The following is a 20,128-nucleotide window of genomic DNA, read 5'->3' as shown; positions in this document are numbered from 1 at the left end:
AACTGATATACTGTGGTAGATCTCTCTAACTGATTTACTGTGGTAGATTTCTCTCTAACTGATTTACTGTGGTAGATTTCTCTCTAACTGATTTACTGTGGTAGATCTCTCTAACTGATTTACTGTGGTAGATCTCTCTAACTGATTTACTGTGGTAGATTTCTCTAACTGATTTATTTACTGTGGTAGATTTCTCTCTAACTGATTTACTGTGGTAGATTTCTCTCTAACTGATTTACTGTGGTAGATTTCTCTCTAACTGATTTACTGTGGTAGATCTCTCTAACTGATTTACTGTGGTAGATTTCTCTCTAACTGATTTACTGTGGTAGATCTCTCTAACTGATTTATTTACTGTGGTAGATTTCTCTAACTGATTTATTGTGGTACATGCAACATCTACACAGTATAGACTAATAGTGTAGCCATAACAGTTTGTGCATATTCCCCAAATACTGTAATTATTTTTACTTTAATTCTCACTTTTAATTAATTTATCACAAACCATCAGTGATCACTTCATGATAATTCCTCACTCTAATCATGATGTGCAATCAAGTCATTTTCTGCACTCAGAAGTGCGTGTTAAAAAGCTGTAGGATAATTGTTCAGTAATAACCATCAACAGGACTGAAGCCAGAATTACTCTTCCTTCCGCGTTGTTCCATGTGATCCCAGTAGGTGTTCCAGAGAGGGAGGGGAAACAAAGCGATATATGTCTACAACACGAGTTGGTAGAACATGACTACTGTCATTATTCCTGTTACTGCTGCAATACTACGTTATCATCCTGCCCACCAAGCAGTATAGCCCGGTCCTGTCGTTGCCGATTGACTGCCTGCAGAGACAAATAAAGACATCGAGAGGCTCCAGAGCGGGTCCCGCTGCGCGGCGAGAGAACAAACAAGAGACAAACAGGCAGCAGCAACTATAGAAGGACAAACAGGCAGCAGCTGCTATAGAAGGAGACGGCATCGCACATTATTTGATATCTTATTCAGGTCAGTCGATTTTATATTTCTTCCTGCGATGAGCAGCATGGTATTTAACCCACGGAGAGGAGGGGGATCAATTACGCTGCCTGTCAACACATTGGCAAGCGTAGGCCTACTTTCATTTAAACATTACAGTGTATGCCTATTATTGGGGAAATGAATACAAGTGTATAGGACATGCACATGATGTGTATCAATTTTAACAAGCAACGTCCTCGCTGTGGTACAGGTACGTTTTTATTCAATTCAACAAATGAATTCCCAAACTTTTTCCAAATTTGCAGCATGTGCTGATAATTTCAAGCCCTCACACATTGGAAGATTTGCAATATTAAAATATGTTTTGACAATCATTTGTCGTCATAGCCCTTTATAATCAGGAATAGCTAGGCAACTTGTTCAGTTTTAGTTTTAAATTATAGACTGATAGTATTGCACTGAATTAGCGGGTATATCTCAGTCCTGCGTGGCAGCAGCGCTGGTCAGCTGTTCGTTCACCTACCGCCGCCCGCAACTACTAATTATCCATCAGCAACCACCCAACTACATGTGACAAAGTGACAATCTGAAGAATTATAAAAGAAAATGCATCTAGGCTACATGGGGCGCAGGATTTTTTGTTGTTGCCTGATTTGCATATGTTTCTGCTTATAATTTCCGACGTTTGGTAGGCTATTTGTTAGTCAACTTGTTTATAATTACATATATTCAGCTTCTCTTCTGTCATATGTTGCCCAAGTAGACTAAATACACTCTTGATCACCAGAATGTCATAAATCGATAGAATGAATGTTTCTATATAGTTGAGGTCAGTAAAGTTCTGTCATCTTTGCTTCTTTCGGGGACCAGAGAGAGAATGCAATAACTGACCAAAAAAAGTGATGTGCAACATTTCCAAATTACATCAGTTTGACCAGTTGTAAGGAAATGGAAAGCTGTGAAAATGACCCAACATGTTTCTGATAAGATTTCCGTTTGGCTTGGATGCAAATTTTATGTGGGTGACATACTATCAGCTTTTATGATGCTGATAAAGATAGCACCATAGAAGGTATCTGTAGAGGTGCATTCACATTCTCTCAAGATGCTGAAAGAAATACATCTTATTTCTTCCCTCATGTTCCCGGGTCAACATTTAGCCTACAGTTGGTGTGGAATTTTACTGCAAGAAATGCTTAATTCTGCATGAGTTAATATTAAAGGCTTTGTGAGAGGTTATAGACCTACAGTCAGTGTCCAGATGTCCGTTTCCATTTAAACCCATCTGAGCAGTAGGCTGCAGTTCCCTTGACATGTCATAAGCCTATTTGAAGTCCTGTCTTGTGACTGCGGAATTTGTATAGCGCCTCACAATCATCACAACACAGCCCAGCACTGCTTTCATCTTCTTTTACCACTTCATCAAATCTTTCCCAAACATTACTTTTATGGTCCTCCCATGTCTTTATTTTCAACTCTCCATTACACAGCTTTTCTCTTAATGAATTAAACTCCAACCTTGATCATTTTTTCCTTCTATTGAATTAAAGTCTCATATTGTCCTTTTTTCCTCTGTGAATCAACTTTAACGTTTTCTGCCCCATTCCATGAAGCATTTGGCGTGTAGGCTATTTGCCCCGTATACAGTTAGGCCCTAAAGCTTAGGCTTATACACTAATGATAGAGCCTAAAATAATGAAAGAAAAACCTCAATGTAGCCCATAGATATAAATTGCACAATAATGATACATTTATGGATTTTTTTTTAAGGTAAGCCTATTGGTTTTATCTTTATTCAACCCGCCCACCACACACCCGCCCGATATCCACACAATGATCCTATTTTGTCTTCGGCAAACTTTCATCAGTCAAATCATTCAGTAAGTTATTGCTGCAGTGTTTTAATTTAGGCTGTAGGTACCTCCAGATATTTACTTTATATTTATTTTGAATAAAAATATTTAAAAATATAGTCATATTTACAAAAACCAAACTTCATTTCAAATATAAATTGACTTATTACTGAAGCAAATCGATTTTGATTTGAGTTATTGGTTTAACAATTATGCCTTATGTCTTACAATCACCTGCCACCTGTTGACTACAATAGTTAGGTTACTATAAAAAATACTTTAAATTAGGCTCCACTTATGTAGAAATGTGTATTCTTGATCAAAATAGGCTGTATAATTTTGTATTTACTTTCTATGTTACAAGGTCATAGCATCATCTGAGGCCAACATTGTTAGTCATGACACAGGTCAGCATAATATTTCCTCATGCAATGACTTAAAATAAACCATTTATTTAAAGATATGACTGAATAACTTATAACATTTGTAAAGCTATTTTTGAAAAATGGTTGTGACATGAACAGTATTTTGGAGAAGCGAGGACTAGTCTGTGTCCGCTGAAAGTGATAGGATACTTCAGGTTCAGTTTCACAACATTTCCCTTCACAAAGACCGAGAACGCATAGTTTTCCCCAGTGGTGTAAAGTATTTAAGAAAAAATTACCTAAAAAAACTACTTGCGTAGTACTTTAAAGTATCTGTACTTTACTATTTATATTTTTGACAACTTTTACTCCGCTACATTCCTGAAGAAAATAATGTACTTTTTACTCCATTCATTTTCCCTGCCACCCAAAAGTACTCCTTGCATTTTGAATTCTTGACAGTACAGGAAAATGGTACAATTCAAACTTATCAAGAGAACATCCCTGGTCCCTACTGCCTCTGATCTGGCGGACTTACTATACACAAATGCTTTGTTTGTAAATGTTGGAGTGTTGGAGTGTGCCCCTGGCTATCTGTAAATGTTGGAGTGTTGGAGTGTGCCCCTGGCTATCTGTAAATGTTGGAGTGTTGGAGTGTGCCCCTGGCTATCTGTAAATGTTGGAGTGTTGGAGTGTTCCCCTGGCTATCTGTAAATTAAAAAAACAAGAAAAATGTGCCGTCTGGTTTGCTTAATATAAGGAATGTGAAATTAAGTACTGTATACTTTTACTTTTGATACTTAAGTATATTTGAGCAATTCCATTTGCTTTTGATACTTAAGTATATTTAAAACCAAATACTTTTACTCAAGTAGTATTTTACTGGGTGACTTTCACCTCTACTTGAGTCATTTTCTATTAAGGTATCTTTACTTTTACTCAAGTATGACAATTGGGTACTTTTTCCACACTGGTTTTCACTCCACTACAGTATAAGTATAGGGTAGTATGCCTACACCAATTATTCCTCATTATAGTCTCATGTTTAGCATTTCTCCCTCCATGGGCTACAGTATAATCTTCTATAAGGTAAATCTAGCAGGAACCATCAAGTCTGTATCTACCGTAGAACTCTTTATAACCTGATATAACAGTGATTTACATTTTAGTCATTTAGCAGACGCTCTTATCCAGAGCGACTTACAGTAGTGAATACATACATTTCATACAATTTCTTCTTTTTGTTTTGTGCTGGCCCCCCGTGGGAATCGAACCCACAACCCTGGCGTTACACACACCATGCTGGCGTTGCAAACACCATGCTCTACCAACTGAGCCACAGGGAAGACTGTGATGTGGAGTGATGTGTGGATGTGATGTGTGGATGTGTGGATGTGATGTGTGGATGTGTGGAGTGATGTGTGGATGTGTGGAGTGATGTGTGGATGTGATGTGTGGATGTGTGGAGTGATGTGTGGATGTGTGGAGTGATGTGTGGATGTGTGGAGTGATGTGTGGATGTGTGGAGTGATGTGTGGATGTGTGGAGTGATGTGTGGAGTGATGTGGATGTGTGGAGTGATGTGGAGTGATGTGTGGAGTGATGTGATGTGTGGATGTGGATGTGTGGAGTGATGTGTGGAGTGATGTGTGGATGTGTGGAGTGATGTGTGGAGTGATGTGGATGTGTGGAGTGATGTGATGTGTGGAGTGATGTGGATGTGTGGAGTGATGTGTGGAGTGATGTGATGTGTGGAGTGATGTGTGGAGTGATGTGGATGTGTGGAGTGATGTGATGATGTGTGGAGTGATGTGGAGTGATGTGTGGAGTGATGTGTGGAGTGATGTGTGGAGTGATGTGTGGATGTGTGGAGTGATGTGTGGATACTAGAGCAACAAGGACTGAATTAAAAAGAGGGATACTTTACTTCAGAGTTTCATAATGGGTTATATCATTCCTAAAGAGCAATGTGTGCGTATGTTGGACTTTGCTCTGTTGTCATAAATGGAAGGAGCGTCTACAGAGACAAAGCTGTGTTTATATTGCTCCTTTATATTGGGCCTAACCTGGCCTCCAATACATCAAATTGTATCAGTCACAGGCGCCAATTACAACAGGTGTAGAACTTACTGTGAAATAGTTACTTAAAAGCCCTAAACTCTATTTCTTTAACTGCATTGTTGGTTAAGTAAATATTTTCTAAATAAACTAAAGTCAATTTTTCTTCTCCAAAATATCCAAACGTAACACAAGAAAATGACATAATAAAGAGATTATATACAGGGGGTACCGGTACAGAGTCAATGTGTGGGGGTAGAGGTTAGTCAAGGTAATTTGTAAAGGGACTATGCATAGATAATAAACAGCGAGTAGCAGCAGTGTAAAAACAAAGGGGGGGGGTCAATGCAAATAGTACTACCTATTTCTTATTTATTTAACTAGGCAAGTCAGTTAAGAACAAATGCTTATTTACAATGACGGCCTACCCTGGCCAAACCCTAACCCGGACGACGCTGGGCCAATTGTGCGCCGCCCTATGGGACTCCCAATCACAGCCAGTTTGATACATCCTGGAATCGAACCAGGGTCTGTAGTGACGCCTCTAGCACTGAGATGCAGCGCCTTAGACCGCTGTGCCACTCAGGAGCCAAATATAAATGCCTATACAATACCTCAAATACATCTACATAGTACTACCTATACAATACATAAAATACATCTACAGAGTACTACCTATACAATACATAAAATACATCTACAGAGTACTACCTCCGCTTAGCAATAAAGCATCATTTAAAAACTTTTTTTTTAATTGATAAAGAAAAAAAACATTAAAATATATATATTCTTTATCAGAAACTGATGCATTCTGATTGTACAAACATTTGCAATTTACACAAACTCATTCCCCACACAGAGATGGTGTTTCTAATGCTGTGACCAACACAAGGATTTTCCTGTCATTTCCAATGATTTCCACTGATGTCCAGTGATTCCTTATTATTATAATCGTTTATTAATTTCCAGTGATTTTGTAATGATTTCTAGTGATTATCCAGTGATTAAAAAAAAACTATATTTTCTAGGGATTTCTTGTGCTATTTTGATTTCCAATGTGTTAGAGCAGAACTCATTGGTAGTGAATGAACAAGAAGATTCCTAACAAATATTGTTACCTAAACCAGCTGAAAGGAATATAATAGGATTCAGCCTCAGTAAAGGCAGTCCTGTTGCACTGCAACAGCATTACTTCCCCTCTGACTTTATAACTAGGGTGTTAGGTGACAAAATTCAGCTTTGGTTCTGGTGTTATACTTTGTATTCCATGTTATAGAGAACCTTCTCATTAACACAAAACACTTTATTTCATGAGGGTAGGACTTAACATTGCTGAGATCTTATTTTCAAGTGATCGGGGAAGGTCTTGGACTGGTCACTATTATTCCGTAGGCAATTGCACCAAATCACCTGTCTGGATTCTTAACATCGACACGTTTTGTCCAATATCAAGATACAGTGGTCATATTGTTATGACATTTTCAGTGTTGATGTAGAACAGCTCATGAAATTAAATTGCAATATTATAAAAATGTGGCACTTAATATGCAAATAAGGCAGTACGGAATACATAATTCCAGTAACGTAAGATGGTCATATTATTATTATTATTATTATTATTATTATTATTATTATTATATTATTCATCTGGAAGCTTACACTGAGAAGGAAGATGCAGCCCATGAGTGTGTGATCACACACCAGGGGAGGAAACAGAGTACATATAATGTGGATTACATAATCATATCAAATCAAACTGTATTGGTCACATGCACCGAATACAACAGGTGTAGACCTTACAGCGAAATGCTGAATACAACAGGTGTAGTATACCTTACAGCGAAATGCTGAATACAACAGGTGTAGAATACCTTACAGCGAAATGCTGAATACAACAGGTGTAGTAGACCTTACAGTGAAATGCTGAATACAACAGGTGTAGAAGACCTCACAGCGAAATGCTGAATACAACAGGTGTAGTAGACCTTACAGTGAAATGCTGAATACAACAGGTGTAGTAGACCTTACAGTGAAATGCTGAATACAACAGGTGTAGAAGACCTCACAGTGAAATGCTGAATACAACAGGTGTAGTAGACCTCACAGTGAAATGCTGAATACAACAGGTGTAGTAGACCTCACAGTGAAATGCTGAATACAACAGGTGTAGTAGACCTCACAGTGAAATGCTGAATGCAACAGGTGTAGTAGACCTCACAGTGAAATGCTTACAAGCCCTTAACCAACAGTGCAGTTCAAGAAGAGTTAAGAAAATATTTACCAAATAAACTAAAGTAAAAAAGGAACAGAATGTGGAGGCTATATACAGGGTATTACGGTACAGAGTCAATGTGGAGGCTATATACAGGGGGTACCGGTACAGAGTCAATGTGGAGGCTATATACAGGGGGTACCGGTACAGAGTCAATGTGGAGGCTATATACAGGGGGTACCGGTACAGAGTCAATGTGGAGGCTATATACAGGGGGTACCGGTACAGAGTCAATGTGGAGGCTATATACAGGGGGTACCGGTACAGAGTCAATGTGGAGGCTATATACAGGGGGTACCGGTACAGAGTCAATGTGGAGGCTATATACAGGGTATTACGGTACAGAGTCAATGTGGAGGCTATATACAGGGTATTACGGTACAGAGTCAATGTGGAGGCTATATACAGGGGGTACCGGTACAGAGTCAATGTGGAGGCTATATACAGGGTATTACGGTACAGAGTCAATGTGGAGGCTATATACAGGGGGTACCGGTACAGAGTCAATGTGGAGGCTATATACAGGGGGTACCGGTACAGAGTCAATGTGGAGGCTATATACAGGGGGTACCGGTACAGAGTCAATGTGGAGGCTTTATACAGGGGGTTCCGTACAGAGTCAATGTGGAGGCTATATACAGGGGGTACCGGTACAGAGTCAATGTGGAGGTTATATACAGGGGGTACCGGTACAGAGTCAATGTGGAGGCTATATACAGGGGGTACCGGTACAGAGTCAATGTGGAGGCTATATACAGGGGGTACCGGTACAGAGTCAATGTGGAGGATATATACAGGGGGTACCGGTACTGAGTCAATGTGGAGGCTATATACAGGGGGTACCGGTACAGAGTCAATGTGGAGGATATATACAGGGGGTACCGATACTGAGTCAATGTGGAGGCTATATACAGGGGGTACCGGTACAGAGTCAATGTGGAGGATATATACAGGGGGTACCGGTACAGAGTCAATGTGGAGGCTATATACAGGGTATTACGGTACAGAGTCAATGTGGAGGCTATATACAGGGGGTACCGGTACAGAGTCAATGTGGAGGCTATATACAGGGGGTACCGGTACAGAGTCAATGTGGAGGCTATATACAGGGTATTACGGTACAGAGTCAATGTGGAGGCTATATACAGGGTATTACGGTACAGAGTCAATGTGGAGGCTATATACAGGGGATTACCGGTACAGAGTCAATGTGGAGGCTATATACAGGGTATTACGGTACAGAGTCAATGTGGAGGCTATATACAGGGGGTACCGGTACAGAGTCAATGTGGAGGCTATATACAGGGGGTACCGGTACAGAGTCAATGTGGAGGCTATATACAGGGGGTACCGGTACAGAGTCAATGTGGAGGCTATATACAGGGGGTACCGGTACAGAGTCAATGTGGAGACTATATACAGGGGGTACCGGTACAGAGTCAATGTGGAGACTATATACAGGGGGTACCGGTACAGAGTCAATGTGGAGGCTATATACAGGGTATTACGGTACAGAGTCAATGTGGAGGCTATATACAGGGTATTACGGTACAGAGTCAATGTGGAGGCTATATACAGGGTATTACGGTACAGAGTCAATGTGGAGGCTATATACAGGGTATTACGGTACAGAGTCAATGTGGAGGCTATATATAGGGGGTACCGGTACAGAGTCAATGTGGAGGCTATATACAGGGGATACCGATAACGAGGCTATATACAGGGGGTACCGGTACCGAGTTAATAACGAGGCTGTATACAGGGGGTACCGGTACCGAGTCAATAACATTTACATTTTAGTCATTTAGCAGACACTCTTATCCAGAGCGACTTACAGTAGTGGATGCATACATTTCATAAAAAAATTTTCCCCCCGTACTGGTCCCCTGTGGGAATAACGAGGCCATATACAGGGGGTACCAGTACCGAGTAAATGTGCAGGGGTACAGATTAGTCAAGGTAATTTGTACATATAGGTAGGGGTGACGTGACTATGCATAAATAATAAACAGCGAGTAGTAGCAGTGTAAAAACAAATGGAGGGGTGTCAATGCAAATAGTCTGGGTAGCCATTTGATTAATTGTAGCTTGGGGGTAGAAGCTGTTCAGGAGCCTTTTGGTCTTAGACTTGGCGCTCTAGTACCGCTTGCTGTGCAGTAGCAGAAAGAACAGTCTATGACTTGGGTGACTGGAGTTTTTGACAAATTTTTGGGCTTTCGTCGGACACCGCCTAGTATGTAGGTCCGGGATGGCAGGTAGCTTGGCCTCGGTGATATACTGGGCCATACGCACTACCCTCTGTAGCGCCTTCTGGTCAGATGCCGAGTAGTTGCCATACCAGGCAGTGATGCAACCGGTCAGGATGCTCTCGATGGCGCAGCTGTAGAACTTTTTGAGGATCTGGGGACCCATGACAAATCTTTTCAATCTCCTGAGGGAAAAGGTGTTGTCATGCCCTCTTCACGACTGCCTTGGTGTGTTTGGACCATAATAGTTTGTTGGTGATGTGGACGCCAAGGAACTTGAAGCTCTCAACCTGCTCCGCTACAGCCCCATCGATGAGAATTGGGGCGTGCTCGGTCCTCCTTTTCCTGTAGTCCACAATCATCTCCTTTGTCTTGATCATGTTGAGGGAGAGGTTGTTGTCCTTGCACCACACAGTCAGGTCTCTGACCTACCTGTAGGCTGTCTCATCGTTGTCGGTGATCAGGCCTACCACTGTTGTCATCAGCAAACTTAATGATGGTGTTGGAGTCATGCCTAGTACTGGAGGGGACTGAGCACGCACCCCTGAGGGGCCCCCGTGTTGAGGATCAGCGCAGCGGATGTGTTGTTACCTACCCTTACCACCTGGGAGAGGCCCATCAGGAAGTCCAAGATCCAGTTGCAGAGGGAGGTGTTTAGTCCCAGGGTCCTTAGCTTAGTGATGAGCTTTGAGGGCACTATGGTGTTGAACGCTGAGCTGTAGTCAATGAATAGTATTCTCACATAGGTGTTCCTTTTATCTTGAGGTAGTCACCTCATACAAGTACCCCCAGGGTTAGGGTTAGCAGCAGCTAGCGGGGTTAGGGTTACCAGCAACTAGCGGGGTTAGGGTTAGCAGCAGCTAGCGGGGTTAGGGTTAGCAGCAGCTAGCGGGGTTAGGGTTAGCAGCAGCTAGCGGGGTTAGGGTTAGCAGCAGCTAGCGGGGTTAGGGTTAGCAGCAGCTAGCGGGGTTAGGGTTAGCAGCAGCTAGCGGGGTTAGGGTTAGCAGCAGCTAGCGGGGTTAGGGTTAGCAGCAGCTTGCGGGGTTAGGGTTAGCAGCAGCTTGCGGGGTTAGGGTAAGCAGCAGCTTGCGGGGTTAGGGTTAGCAGCAGCTAGCGGGGTTAGCAGCAGCTAGCGGGGTTAGCAGCAGCTAGCGGGGTTAGCAGCAGCTAGCGGGGTTAGGGTTAGCAGCAGCTAGCGGGGTTAGCAGCAGCTAGATGGTTTAGAGTTAGCAGCTAGATGGTTTAGAGTTAGCAGCTAGATGGTTTAGAGTTAGCAGCTAGATGGTTTAGAGTTAGCAGCTAGATGGTTTAGAGTTAGCAGCTAGATGGTTTAGAGTTAGCAGCTAGATGGTTTAGAGTTAGCAGCTAGCGGGGTTAGGTTTAGCAGCAGCCAGTGGGGTTAGCAGCAGCCAGTGGGGTAAGAGTTAGCTGCTAGATGGGTTAGAGTTAGCAGCTAGCGGGGCTAGAGTTAGCAGCTAGCGGGGCTAGAGTTAGCAGCTAGCGGGGCTAGAGTTAGCAGCTAGCGGGGCTAGAGTTAGCAGCTAGCGGGGCTAGAGTTAGCAGCTAGCGGGGCTAGAGTTATTAGCAGCAGCAGTTAAGCTAGTTGAGAACAAGTTCTCATTTACAACTGCGACCTGGCCAAGATAAAGCAAAGCAGTGCGACATAAACAAGCGTACAGTCAACACAATAGAAGAAAAAAAAGAAAGTCTATATACAGTGTGTGCAAATGGCCTGAGGAGGTAAGGCAATAAATAGGCCATAGTAGCGAAGTAATTACAATTTAGCAAATTAACACTGGAGTGATAGATGAGCAGATGGTGATATGCAAGTAGAAATACTGGTGTGCAAAAGAGCAGAAAAGTAAATAAAAACAATATGGGGATGAGGTAGGTAGATTGGTTGGGCTATTTACAGATGGACTATGTACAGCTGCAGCGATCGGTTAGCTGCTCAGATAGCTGATGTTTAAAGTTAGTGAGGGAAATATAAGTCTCCACCTTCAGCGATTTAAAAAAAAAATATATATATATATAAGAAAATTGATTTGATTTGAATTTTTTATAAATATATATTTTTGGAATTCATTCCAGTCATTGGCAATAGAGAACTAGAAGGAAAGGCGGCCAAAGGAGGTGTTGGCTTTGGGGGTGACCAGTGAGATATACCTGCTGGAGCGCGTGCTACGGGTGGGTGTTGCTATGGTGACCAGTGAGCTGAGATAAGGCGGAGCTTTACCTAGCATAGACTTATAGATGACCTGGAGCCAGTGGGTCTGGCGATGAATATGTAGCGAGGGCCAACCAACTAGAGCATATAGGTTGCAGTGGTGGGTAGTATATGGGGTTTTGGTGACAAAACGGATGGCACTGTGATGGACTGCATCCAGTTTTCTGAGTAGAGTATTGGAAGCTATTTTGTAAATGACATCGCCTAAGTCGAGGATCGGTAGGATAGTCAGTTTTACGAGCGTATGTTTGACGGCGTGAGTGAAGGAGGCTTTGTAGCAAAATTCTAGATTTAATTTTGGATTGGAGATGTTTAATATGAGAGTTTACAGTCTAGCCAGACACCTAGGTATTTGTAGTTGTCCACATATTTTAAGTCAGAACCGTCCAGAGTAGTGATGCTAGCCGGGCAGGCGGGTGCGGGCAGCGATCGATTGAAAAGCATGCATTTGGTTTTACTAGCGTTTAAGAGCAGTTGGAGGCCACGGAAGGAGTGTTGTATTGCGTTCAAGCTCGTTTGGGGGTTAGTTAACAGTGTCCAAAGAAGGGCCAGATGTATACAGAATGATGTCGTCTGCGTAGAGGTGGATCAGGGAATCACCCGTAGCAAGAGCGACATCGTTGATATATACAGTGAAAAGAGTCGGCCCAAGAATTGAACCCGGTGGTAACCCCATAGAGACTGCCAGAGGTCCGGACAGAGTAAGTTATTGGCTGCAGCAGCAGCAGCTAGCAGGGTTGGAGTTATTAGCAGCGGCAGCTAGCGGGGTTGGAGTTATTAGCAGCGGCAGCTAGCGGGGTTGGAGTTATTAGCAGCGGCAGCTAGCGGGGTTGGAGTTTTTGGCAGCGGCAGCTAGCGGGGTTGGAGTTAGCGGCAGCTAGCGGGGTTGGAGTTAGTAGTAGTAGTAGCAGCAGCGGCAGCTAGAGGGGTTAGAGTTAGTAGTAGCAGCAGCAGCTAGAGGGGTTAGAGTTAGTAGCAGCAGCGGCTAGCAGCGGCTATCGGCGGCTAGAGGGGTTAGTTAGCAGCGGCTAGCGGCGGCTAGCAGCAGCTAACGGGGTTAAGATTATAATATTGTAATGTCGATTTCCGCGCTTATAAACCCAGGGTCGTCACACTATTATATTAAGATATATTTGTTTTTATCAAATTATATTTGTCACATGCGCCGAATACAACAGTGAAATACTTATTTACAAGCCCTAACCAGCAATGCAGTTTAAAAAATAAATAAAATAAAATAAGAATAAGAAATAAAAGTAACAAATAATTAAAAGAACAATAGTAAAATAACAATAGCGAGGCTGTATACTGGGGGTACCGGTATTAGGGTTAGTCTTGCAGAGTACCCACACAGAGGAGGCTGTGGCCTTCACTCCAGTCCTGGAGAGGAATATAGAACAAAAAATACAACCTTTTAAGAGGGTTGTGGTTAAAGTTAAGGGTTAGGGTTAAGGTAATGGTTAGACCTGAGGAGGCTGTGGCCTTTACCCCAGGCCTGGAGAGGACTATATGACTAAAATAAAGCCTTTAGGGGACAGAAACCCAAAAAGACTCAGGTCAAAACTTCACCTTTCTAGTGAGACCGGTGGAGGGATGTTACTGTAACACGATGTACACATGTTTTATCCGTTTAGCACACTTCCGTCTTTTCCTGTGTGTGTGTTTTCCTTTCTACCTCGAGGAACATCCCCCTGCCTCCGCAGCGGGAGCGGAGGAGACCTTGACATAGTGTGTGTGTAGTAAGGCTGTAGCTCTTTCCTTCTCCTTGGAGGAGGCTCTGCTTAAAGCCCATGGGAGCAATCAACCATTAACTCCTATTCAAATAAATTGGGGAAAAGTTCACGTCCTCAGAAATTGTGCAAACTCTCATTGCCATTGTGCAGCTCCCTGGGAATCTAGGAGACTAGGGAGGGGGCTGCTGGGGGGGTCAGGAGACTAGGGAGGGGGCTGCTGGGGGGTCAGGAGACTAGGGAGGGGGGCTGCTGGGGGGGTCAGGAGACTAGGGAGGGGGCTGCTGGGGGGTCAGGAGACTAGGGAGGGGGCTGCTGGGGGGTCAGGAGACTAGGGAGGGGGCTGCTGGGGGGTCAGGAGACTAGGGAGGGGGCTGCTGGGGGGTCAGGAGACTGGGGAGGGGGGCTGCTGGGGGGTCAGGAAACTAGGGAGGGGGCTGCTGGGGGGTCAGGAGAGTGGGGAGGGGGGCTGCTGGGGGGTCAGGAGACTAGGGAGGGGGCTGCTGGGGGGTCAGGAGACTAGGGAGGGGGCTGCTGGGGGGTCAGGAGAGTGGTGGGGGGGTCAGGAGAGTGGGGAGGGGGCTGCTGGGGGGGTCAGGAGAGTGGGGAGGGGGCTGCTGGGGGGGTCAGGAGACTAGGGAGGGGGCTGCTGGCCGGGAGCGTGTTGTTGTAATGGCTCTAGTATGTATCTTAATGTTCCTTAGTCTCCCTAGAGCGTCTTAATGGGAGAATGAGTCCCTTAGACAAAACCTCACGTCTCTACTGTAAAAAATCATCCTCCCATAGACAAGAACCAACACACTGGATAGCCTGAACACAGAAAACACAACAAGTACGACAAAATCTGAGAGCCAGATTATCTTGTTTCTATAAATACTATATTGTACATGTCATACATTCTATATTGAACATTTTATACATTGTACATGTCATACATTCTATATTGAACATTTTATACATTGAACATGTCATACATTCTATATTCTATTCTGTATTGTACATGTTATACATTCTATATTGAACATGTTATACATTGAACATGTCATACATTCTATATTCTATTCTGTATTGTACATGTTATACATTCTATATTCTATTCTGCATTCTATTCTGTATTGTACATGTTATACATTCTATATTCTATTCTGCATTCTATTCTGTATTGTACATGTTATACATTCTATGTTGAACACGTCATCCGTTCTATATTGAACATGTCATACATTCTATATTCTATTCTGCATTCTATTCTGTATTGTACATGTTATACATTCTATATTCTATTCTGCATTCTATTCTGTATTGTACATGTTATACATTCTATATTCTATTCTGCATTCTATTCTGTATTGTACATGTTATACATTCTATATTCTATTCTGCATTCTATTCTGTATTGTACATGTTATACATTCTATATTGAACATGTCATCCGTTCTATATTAAACACGTCATACGTTCTATATTGAACACGTCATATTGAACATGTCATCCATTCTATATTGAACACGTCATACGGTCTATATTGAACACGTCATCCATTCTATATTGAACACGTCATACGTTCTATATTGAACACGTCATACGTTCTATATTGAACACGTCATACGTTCTATATTGAACACGTCATACGTTCTATATTGAACACGTCATACGTTCTATATTGAACACGTCATACGTTCTATATTGAACACGTCATACGTTCTATATTGAACATGTCATATTGAACATGTCATCCATTCTATATTGAACACGTCATCCATTCGTATTGAACACGTCATCCATTCTATATTGAACATGTCATCCATTCTATATTGAACATGTCATATTGAACACATCATCCATTCTATATTGAACATGTCATCCATTCTATATTGATCATGTCATCCATTCTATATTGAACATGTCATATTGAACACGTCATCCATTCTATATTGAACACGTCATCCATTCTATATTGAACATGTCATATTGAACACATCATCCATTCTATATTGAACATGTCATCCATTCTATATTGATCATGTCATCCATTCTATATTGAACATGTCATCCATTCTATATTGAACATGTCATATTGAACACATCATCCATTCTATATTGAACATGTCATCCATTCTATATTGAACATGTCATCCATTCTATATTGAACATGTCATATTGAACACATCATACATTCTATATTGAACACGTCATATTGAACACATCATCCATTCTATATTGAACATGTCATCCATTCTATATTGAACATGTCATGTTGAACACATCATACATTCTATATTGAACATGTCATCCATTCTATATTGAACATGTCATACTTCTATATTGAACACGTCATACGGTCTATATTGAACATGTCATACGTTCTATATTAAACATGTCATCCAATCTATATTGAACATGGCATCCATTCTATATTGAACATGGCATCCATTCTATATTGAACATGGCATCCATTCTATATTGAACATGGCATCCATTCTATATTGAACATGTCATCCATTCTATATTGAACATGGCATCCATTCTATATTGAAAATGTCATGTTGAACATGTCATCCATTCTATATTGAACATGGCATCCGTTCTATATTGAACATGTCATACGTTCTATATTGAACATGTCATGTTGAACACGTCATACGTTCTATGTTGAACACGTCATACGGTCTATATTGAACATGTCATCCATTCTATATTGAACATGTCAAACATTCTATATTGAACATGTCATATTGAACACGTCATCCATTCTATGTTGAACACATCAAACGTTCTATGTTGAACACGTCATCCATTATATGTTGAACATGTCATATATTGAACATGTTCAACATTTTATATTGAACATTGGGTGCATTGAACACTGTTCTAAAGCTGTGTTGGGGTATATTGAACACTGTTCTAAAGCTGTGTTGGGGTATATTGAACACGCTTTACATCTCCACATGATAACGTTGCTGTGTGTGTGTGTGTGTGTGTGTGTGTGTGTCTTTGTACACGTGTGCATGTTCAAAGGTACCCTCATGCCTGCATGTATGTTGAGAACGGCTTGAGAAAACGTGTTATTTGTTTGGACCCTGACCCTCAGCTGTAGGAAGGAGAGACCCAGTGCGAGTATAGGACAATCACTAGTGTCATTATAATGTGACAGGTCCAGTGTGAATATAGGAAGGACAATCATCAGTACCATTATAATATGACGTTACCACACCCACAACAGAAGCACAAATAATGGTCTCGGTTTTGCAGGTGGAGGACTTCTCTGAGAAGTCGATGTTGTGCCTAAATTCGACCCAAAACCAACAAGGAAGTCTGCTGCAGTGTTGTGTGGTTGTATGAAACCAATCGGTACATCAAGCAAAGCTCTTAACCATGCCATTCTGCTCTTAATTTCTATACGCCATAATTTCAGCGTAGCGTTAATATTATTTTAGTCTCTCTTTTTGGTGAAATAATGAACACTGGTTCGAACTGTGTGTTAGTATATATATATATATATGGAATATATATATATATATATATAGAGATATATATATATAGAGAGAGAGAGAGAGAGAGAGAGAGAGAGAGAGAGAGAGAGAGAGAGAGAGAGACCAGTAGTATGCATTCTTCAAACAGTGGAATAGGCAGAATATGATAGCTACTGCCATCAGTTGTTGTGTTAACTACTGTAGCTAGCAAGCAACGCTAAAGGGATTGCAAACGGGTTAGATTAACTGTAGCCAAACCTATTTTTTTTTTTTTCTGCTAAATATTAGTTGGCTGGCTAGATTTGAGACCAGCAAACACGTTCCTCACATGCTAAGAATGTATTTCCTCCAATGTTATAATGAAAAGGTGCCTCTTGGTCCCAAAACACGTGGGAGGAGTGCTGATGACGTCGCCAACTGTATGCACTTTCGGTAGCCTGATTGCGTCCAGACTGAAGAGAAATCCCTGACCAGCCAGATCTGAACACGATCAGATCACAAAGCAACTTTTGTGTGTCTAGACCCGTCTTTTCAATGCGATCTTCATATTCTGATAGCAGAAGACACTTACATGCGACAAGTGTAGACACCAAAGAGACAGAGAGACAGTGGGGATGTCAGTCTTCATGAATGAGACTGCTGAATAACACTGGACTCTGTGAAAGTCTGCTGTAGATTTGAAGAATAGTGATTTCCAAGTATTGCTTCATACAATATATCGGGAATTCAAATATTATAAACTATATTTTTAGATACTTTTAAACAGTGTAATAATAAGATGACTACCTGATATTCCTTAGAACAAGAAGTGAGCTCAATGTCTCTCAGCATAGAGAAGTGGAACCAGAGACATAGCGTCAGAACAGGATGAAGCAACAGGAAGTCATAAGACTGCTCTAACACACAACTCTACACCAGACCACCTTAACATCACATGACCCGGAGAGACAAACCCTAACCATAACCCTAACCCAGAGACATAGCTTCATAACAGAATGAAGCAACAGGAAGTCCAAAGGCTGCTCTAACACACACAACACTACACCAGACCACCTTAACACCACATGACCCTGAGAGACAAACCCTAACACTAACCATAACCCAGAGACATAGCGTCAGAACAAGATGAAGCAACAGGAAGTCATAAGACTGCTCTAACACAACACTACACCAGACCACCTTAATACCACATGACCCTGAGCTGTTTTCTCTGTCTGGCTGCTCTCTGAAGTGAAACTATCTGCAGTCAGAGAGGAAAATGACTCCTCTAGGTTCTTTTAAACCAGTCACATCCCCAGGAAAAGGCATGAGCCAACCTCTTAACCACAAGGTCCTGCTGACTAGTTGTTCAGCACTCCTGACTAGTTGGGGCGACTAGTACTTCAGCCCTCATCAGTTCTTCCCCATTGACTAATTCAACCCTCCTGACTAGTAGTTCATTCCTCAATAGTTCATTTCTCCTGACTACTAGTTCATTTCTCCCGACTCGTACTTCATCCCCCCCGACTCGTACTTCATCCCCCCCTGACTCGTACTTCATCCACCCCCCGACTCGTACTTCATCCACCCCCCGACTCGTACTTCATCCCCCCCTGACTCGTACTTCATCCCCCCCTGACTCGTACTTCATCCACCCCCCGACTCGTACTTCATCCACCCCCGACTCGTACTTCATCCACCCCCGACTCGTACTTCATCCCCCCCGACTCGTACTTCATCCCCCCCGACTCGTACTTCATCCCCCCCGACTCGTACCTCATCCCCCCGACTCGTACCTCATCCCCTCCCCGACTCGTACCTCATTCCTCCCGACTCGTACCTCATTCCTCCCGACTCGTACCTCATTCCTCCCGACTCGTACCTCATTCCTCCCGACTCGTACCTCATTCCTCCCGACTCGTACCTCATCCCTCCCGACTCGCTCAGCCCTTTTAACTATTTCATCCCTCCGGACTAGTAGTTCATCCCTCCGCACTAGTAGTACTTCATCTCTCCTGACTAGTTAATCTCTCCTGACTAGTTAATCCCTCCTGACTAGTTAATCCCTCCTGACTAGTTGTTGAAATCAAAGTTTATTTGTCACGTGCGCCGAATACAACAGGTGTAGACCTTACAGTGAAATGCTTACTTACAGGCTCTAACCAATAGTGCAAAAAAGGTATTAGGTCAACAGTAAAAGGACAGGCTATATGCAGTAGCAAGGCCATAAAAGTAGCGTGGCTACATACAGACACCGGTTAGTCAGGCTGATTGAGGGAGTATGTACATGTAGGTATGGTTAAAGTGACTATGCATATATGATGAACAGAGAGTAGCAGTAGCTTAAAAGAGGGGTTGATGGGTGACGGGACACAATGCAGATAGCCCAGTTAGCCAATATGCGGGAGCACTGTTTGGTCGGCCCAATTGTTCATCCCTCCTGACCAGTATTTCAGGTCTCCTGACTAGTACTTCCCTTCTGGCTACTAGATAATTTCTCCTAAATAGTTCATCCTTCCTGTCTAGTGGTTCATCCTTCCTGTCTAGTGGTTCATCCTTCCTGTCTAGTGGTTCATCCCTCCTGACTAGTGGTTCATCCCTCCTGTCTAGTGGTTCATCCCTCCTGTCTAGTGGTTCATCCCTCCTGTCTAGTGGTTCATCCCTCCTGTCTAGTGGTTCATCCCCCCTGTCTAGTGGTTCATCCCCCCTGTCTAGTGGTTCATCCCTCCGCACTAGTGGTTCATCCCTCCTGTCTAGTGGTTCATCCCTCCTGTCTAGTGGTTCATCCCTCCTGTCTAGTGGTTCATCCCTCCTGTCTAGTGGTTCATCCCTCCTGACTAGTGGTTCATCCCTCCTGACTAGTGGTTCATCCCTCCTGACTAGTGGTTCATCCCTCCTGACTAGTGGTTCATCCCCCCTGTCTAGTGGTTCATCCCCCCTGTCTAGTGGTT

At 42.6% G+C, this 20,128-nt stretch overlaps 1 protein-coding gene across 2 annotated transcripts in view; it reads left to right on the top strand.

Moving 5' to 3' along the window:
- Positions 1-665: 665 nt before the first annotated feature.
- Positions 666-20,128, top strand: part of pparg (peroxisome proliferator-activated receptor gamma) — a 93,815-nt gene continuing 74,352 nt past the window's right edge. The window contains exon 1 of one of the 2 annotated variants that reach the window (XM_014168482.2): positions 666-1,001. The gene's annotated coding sequence lies outside the window, so the exon portion shown is untranslated. The remainder of the gene's footprint in view (positions 1,002-20,128) is intronic. The other variant, XM_045705117.1, reaches the window with a different exon arrangement.

Source organism: Salmo salar, chromosome ssa22 (genome assembly GCF_905237065.1).
Source record: "Salmo salar chromosome ssa22, Ssal_v3.1, whole genome shotgun sequence".
NCBI classification, from domain to species: Eukaryota; Metazoa; Chordata; class Actinopteri; order Salmoniformes; family Salmonidae; genus Salmo; species Salmo salar.
Note: the sequence above shows the minus strand (reverse complement) of the source record. Positions and strands in the feature narration are given on the sequence as shown.